We start from the raw sequence: 6,032 nt of genomic DNA on the forward strand, positions 1-6,032 counted from the left end.
CCCCCCGGTACCCCCGTGCTTCCCCCCTACATCTACAGCCCCGCACCATCCACTTCTCAAGATAAAATGCCCCCCCAAGTTGTTCCGCTTGGGAGGGAGGAGGGTGAGGGCTGAGAACAACGGGATGAGTGAGGTTCAACAAGGCCAAGTGCCGGGTCCTGCCCTTGGGTCACACCAATCCCTGCAGTGCTCCAGGCTGGGGGCAGAGGGGCTGGAGCTGCCTGGCAGAAAAGGACCTGGGGATGTTGGTCGCCTGTCGGCTGAACATGAGCCAGCAGTGTGCCCAGGTGGCCAAAAGGCCACCAGCATCCTGGTCTGGATCAGGAACAGCGTGGAGAGTAGGACCCGAGAGGTGATGGTCTCCCTGGACTGGGCACTGGTGAGGCCTCACCTTCAGGGCTGTGTCCAGTTTTGGGCCCCTCACCACAAAAAAGACTTTGAGGGGCTGGAGCGGGTCCAGAGAAGGGCAATGGAGCTGGGGAGGGGTCTGGAGAAGAAGTCTGATGAGGAGAGGCTGAGGGAGCTGGGGGGGTTCAGCCTGGAGAAAAGGAGGCTGAGGGGAGACCTTCTCTCTCTCTGCAACTCCCTGAAAGGAGGGTGTAGCCAGGGGGGGGTCTCTGCTCCCAAGTCACAGGCGATGGGACAAGAGGAAATGGCCTCAGGTTGCACCAGGGGAGGTTCAGGTTGGAGATTAGGAACAATTTCTTCACTGAGAGCGTTATCAAGCATTGGAATGGGCTGCCCAGGGAAGAGATTGAGGCACCATCCTAGAGCTATTCAAAAGACAAGTTGACATGGTGCTCAGGAACATGGTTTAGTGTTGGTCTTGTTGGGGTTTTTTGTTCGTTTGTTTTTGTCAGAGTTAGGTTGATGGTTGGACTAGATGATCTTAAAGGTCCCTTACAACCTAGGCGATTCTGTGATTCTGTATTTGTAACCCACTGCATTGGAAATCTGGCCGTTTCCCATGCGTGCTCCCTCCTGCAAATGCCTCCCACCACCCCCCCAGCGCTTTGCAGGTGGGCTGCCAGTCAACCCTGTTGACAAGGCTGGGGGCTGTCACAGGAACGCAGACATGAGAAGATCGCCACCAAGAGAGGCTACACCAAAAGCAAAAAATGCTGCTTTGTGACTGTGTCCAGGCTGGAGGGCTTTGCGGGATCCTCCTGCCAATGCTGCGGCCACCCTTCTTCCATGGGGTTCCTCACTGCACCCCGTGTAGCCCTGACTCTGCAGGGGGTGAAGAGAGGAGGAAAGTGTGGTATTCAGTGGGACCCATCTTAGTTCAGAGTCTCCCCCACGTCTTGGGGGCACATCAGGAGAGGGGATGCTCAGCTGCATGGTGCTTAGGACCAGGCACATAAAGATGCACATAGACCTGGCATCCCACTGCTAAAGCAGCCTCTGGGGGTACGTGGCCAGCTCATGAAACAGATCCCTGGGCCTGTGTGCATTTTTCCAGAGGAGAAAAAGTGCAGCCAGCAGCTGCTCTGCCTTTCTTCCTTCCTCTCCCTCAGTCCACACCACTGCTGGAGCCTGCAGAGCTTTACCCACAAAATGCCAAACGTTTGCTGCTGTGTCTAACCTGCCAACACGAGCCAGGTGTTTAAGCCACCTGGGTCTCCCTGTGACTGTGTATTTCCAGGTGAAGTATGAAACAAAAGCAGGATGGGAGAAATGTAGAATAATTGAGGGGAGAAGAGGCTTTTGGAGGTCTCTCATCCAACCCCCTGCTAAAAGCAGGGCCAGCTTCAAAGCTAGAGCTGGTTGCTTAGGGACCGCCCTTCTGCATTTTGAGTATCTCCAAAAGAGGAGAAGCACAGGCTCCCTGGAGAGCTCGTGCTAGTGCTGACCACCCTGGAGCAAAAAGGTTTATTATTCCTGGTATCCAAGCAGTATTTCCTTGTTACAGCTTGCCCCTTGCCCTTTTGCTGTGCACATCTGGAAAGGGTCTGTCTCCCTCTTCTCTCGGACTGTTCTTCAAGCTGAGCTTCAATTCCAGCTTCCCTGCCACCCCCAAGTTCTGCAGCCGGCCCTGGCCAGCAACTGCCACCCTCTGTGGCTCTCCACATTGTAAAGCTCTATCATACATTACAGTATCATATCATACAGTAAAATCTAGGGCATAACACAGCACAGCAAAACTTGTAATCCAACAAAAGAGAATAAAAAGTCTGTCCCACGACCAGCAGAAGGCTCCTTGGATGGGGCTGGGGCTGCAGGCTAGGCTGTCCATGAGGAGGGATGACAGAGAAGGAAGGGGGAGGCTAGTGAGCACGACTGTTATAACAGGAAGTTTTCTTCCCTCGTTAATCTCCTTGCGTGAAGCTAATTGCTGTTTCCCAATTACTGTCACCCTGTCTTCTAACCCTGCCTACAAGGGACCTATACAATCCTGGCAGTCTGGGCTGGAAAGGCCCATTTAGATCATCACATCAGTGTCCCCCTCAGGCTACACTATGGCCGTGTTTTGCATTCGTGTTACAGACCACATTATGCTCACCCTGCAGAATATTTGCTGAGAAGATTCATTGCTTGGAAACGGGCCAGGATCCAGCGATGCTCATGCTAAAGCACATGTCAGGATATTTTAAAAGCACTGCAACATTGGCACGACGATCACGGAGATCGTTTGCCGACGGCGAACTCTGCAGCTGAATCCAATCAGGGTTGTGAAATGGTCCTTTCAGCCTCCTCTGACTCATAATAATAATTCGGGGTTAGATTCTGCGTTTGGCTGCGGCTCTTAATAAAGGGTTGTGGAGAGCTGCACCTGCTGGAGCTCTGTGCTGGTCCAGGGAAAGGGGATGGATCGGCCCGAAACATTTCAAATGTTCATCACGTGCCTTTCCATCTCATCAAGCAGTGCTGCACCGCGGGGATGCCTCTTCCTCTGGACATTAGGAAACAATTCTTCACAGAGAGAGTGGTCGGGCATTGGAATAGGCTGCCCAGGGAGGTGGTTGAGTCACCATCCCTGGATGTGTTTAAGAACCGTTTAGATGCGGTGTTGGGGGAGAACTATAGAGTAGGGTGGATGGCTGGACTCGATGATCCCGAGGGTCTCTTCCAGCCTAGATGATTCTGTGATTCCTCCCTGGTGCTTCCCAGCTTGGGCATGTGGTACCCAAGGGAAGAGAAGACTCTGACCCTGCCTTGGCCTGGTCCTCGCGCTTCCCAGGGCAGCATTAAGGTTGTCTGGCCTCTTCCCTTCCTGTTCTGCGGAGCTTTCAGTTTGGCTGAATTTAGCACAGGGGCTAAACACAAGGTCATCTTAACACCTATGCCAGCAAAATGGTTTGTTTGATTATTTTTGCCAGTGAATCAGTATTAAATCAGTTTGGGTTAGCTGACGGACTGTGGGAGCAGCAGCAATCAAATACAGGGACGAAAGAAAATGCATCTCCTGTGTGGGAGTATGCCTTGGGGAGTGTCCACAGCATGAAATAACCAGGCTGCTCACAAAGCCAGGCATAGCAGGGGAAGGACAGGGTGGGGTAAAGCTCAACATCTCCATCAAATTTGCCTCATTAATTCCCCCAGGTCTGGAGATGCCGTCCTGCCTGTTGGGAGATGGTCCAGGGAGACCAGCTACAGCGTGAGAGCAGATCTGTCCCACCTCCTCTAGCTACCCTACAGCCCCAGAGTGAGGGGGAAGCAAATCAGGATTGGATTTGATAAACTTTCTCTAATTTGGTCCCAGCTCAGGGCAGAAATAACAAGCCCTGCTGCAGACAGACTATCAATGTGATATTGACGTCTCTCTGTACTTTAAAATGAAATAAATTAAGACACCACTGAAAACACCTTACTACGCTTTTTGGTGACCAAAATGTGTCCCCCATTCCATCTTCCCGATCAAGATCAGGAAGACAGGCTAAAGGTTAAAAAATAAGTCTGCATTCCTATCTCCCAAAAATGTGCTAAAGGAAGCAGAAAATAGAAGGGTAAATATTGGTGCCTGTAAGAGCTTCTTAGTTGCTATTGAGCGCAGGGTGTTGCAGAGCCATGCTGTGAAGGCTTCTGTACCCAGGGGTGACTTCTAACTGGTTCTGACTCATTGACCACTAAAATTCAGATTAATTTCCTTCCCATCCTGGTAAAGTTAATAATGACAAACTGATGGGCATTCGAGGTAGGAACCTCATTCCAGAAGGGGAATGGTGTTGTAAGAAAAGAGGTATTCCATCCAGGAAGCATTTTGCAGACATCTCATGATGATGCTTATGATGACCTCCGCAGTAAACGGCCACCTTACAGGTGGGAGTGTGACAGCATTACATGGGCTGGTGTCCCATCTAAACACCCCAAGCATCCCAGTACCACCAGTGGCCTGTCCCAGCAGGACCAGTGTTAAGCCCATGGGTGAGCCCTGGGGGGGGTCTGGGGTGCATGGGGGACTGGTGCTGAGACATGGTCCATGTGGAGGCTGGTGGATGCTCATCCTGAATGAGCCAGTGCCGAATTGCTGCTCAGGGATTTGCCCGGATGAGCACGGGAGGCAGCACTATTTATTTCGTTTGAATAATACATGAGTAATAAGTTAAATAAGAGAGAGTGGAATGAGCTTTCCGGTTAAGCCAAAATGTTTGATGCACGTTTCCTGGGCATTTTGGGTCTCTGGGAAGCTTTGAAGTGGCCCTAATGAACTTGTCAATGTAGATAATGTAAAATACTTTAATAATTAATTTAGCAGGCAGTGCTCTCTATGATATATAATCAGAAATGCTTAAAGAGATGAAACCGTCCTTTCTAAGTATCTGCTTGATCTCGACTAAAACAATGCAAGTTCTGTTGCATAGATGTTTTGTGAAAGCACTTCAATATACCTTGCTTTTAATTAAATTGTCCTATCTTTTAAGTTCTTATAGCACTGTATTTGCATCAGATTACAAAAGAGAGGGTCAACAAGTAGCAACCAAAATTGCCTGAGATCAACCCCGCCAAGTGACAAGAGCCATTGACTCCATTGTAGTCTTGATCCATATCAGGTGATCGAGGCCAGGAAATAAGCCATAAGAGAACACCTGTTATCTTATCAGCTCCCCTAGACCCGTGATACCTTTATTATGGCTGTAACTTTCATTTCATTCACCTTCTCTCGTTGGGCACCTGTGAAATTCAGACTCCTGTTTTACAACCTCATCTCCCGAGATGCCCCCTTGCCCGCGGGACAAGCCCACAGCCTTTTCATGGTGGGAGCTGTTTGGCACCTTGGTGCCACCACGGCATCGGAGACCAACCCCGTGAGCAATCTGTGACTGGGACACATCTTTTCTTCACGAAGCACTGGTCATGGTGCAGGATGCTGTAGGAGGCAGCAATAGGAAACAGGGATTTGTAGCAGGGGGCTGAACATCTGTGTAGCTCTCAGGGAGGGCATGGGATGCTATGGCTTGGCTTTTGGACCACAACGTCCTGCCAGTGGCTCGGGACATCTCCTGGACACTGGGACAGGCAAAAGGATGTGACCAGGGCTGCCAAAACTGTAGGGCTCTCCCATTGCCACAGCAGCCCCTGCACCGCTTACAAGCCAGGGGACGTCTTAGGAGACCTGTGGGGAGTTAGAGGCAGGGAGGGGGATCGCTTTCCCTGGAGCAGAGGGAAAACATGCTTTGACAAGGTTGCACACACGGCCAAACAGCCCTTTCCGTCCACGTGGCAGCGCCGGGATCGCCCAGACAATAAACAACCCCCTTGTGTTTGTGTTTCGCGGGGGATGTCCTGTGCCCTGTCACGTGCAGGTTGTTTTACTCCCCAAAGCCCTGCAGTGAGTTTGGTGGCAGTCATGCCTCTGTGCTGGCTCCTCAAGGTCACATCCTCCCAGCCCGGAGGCACGCCTGTGTCCACGCAGGAGAGAGCAAAGTCTTTTAATTCCGGTTTTCTTCCTATTTCCACCCTGAAAAAAATTGCCTAACCACAATTAATGCCAGTGTTCTGGTGGTATATAAAGCAGCGCTGTAACGTGCCAAGGCAAGGAAGGGCCTGAGAACAGTTCAGCAGAAAATTGCTTTTATTTTAAGCTCTCAATT

This window comes from Calidris pugnax, unplaced genomic scaffold, assembly GCF_001431845.1.
Source record: "Calidris pugnax isolate Ruff unplaced genomic scaffold, ASM143184v1 scaffold4, whole genome shotgun sequence".
Classification (NCBI taxonomy): domain Eukaryota; kingdom Metazoa; phylum Chordata; class Aves; order Charadriiformes; family Scolopacidae; genus Calidris; species Calidris pugnax.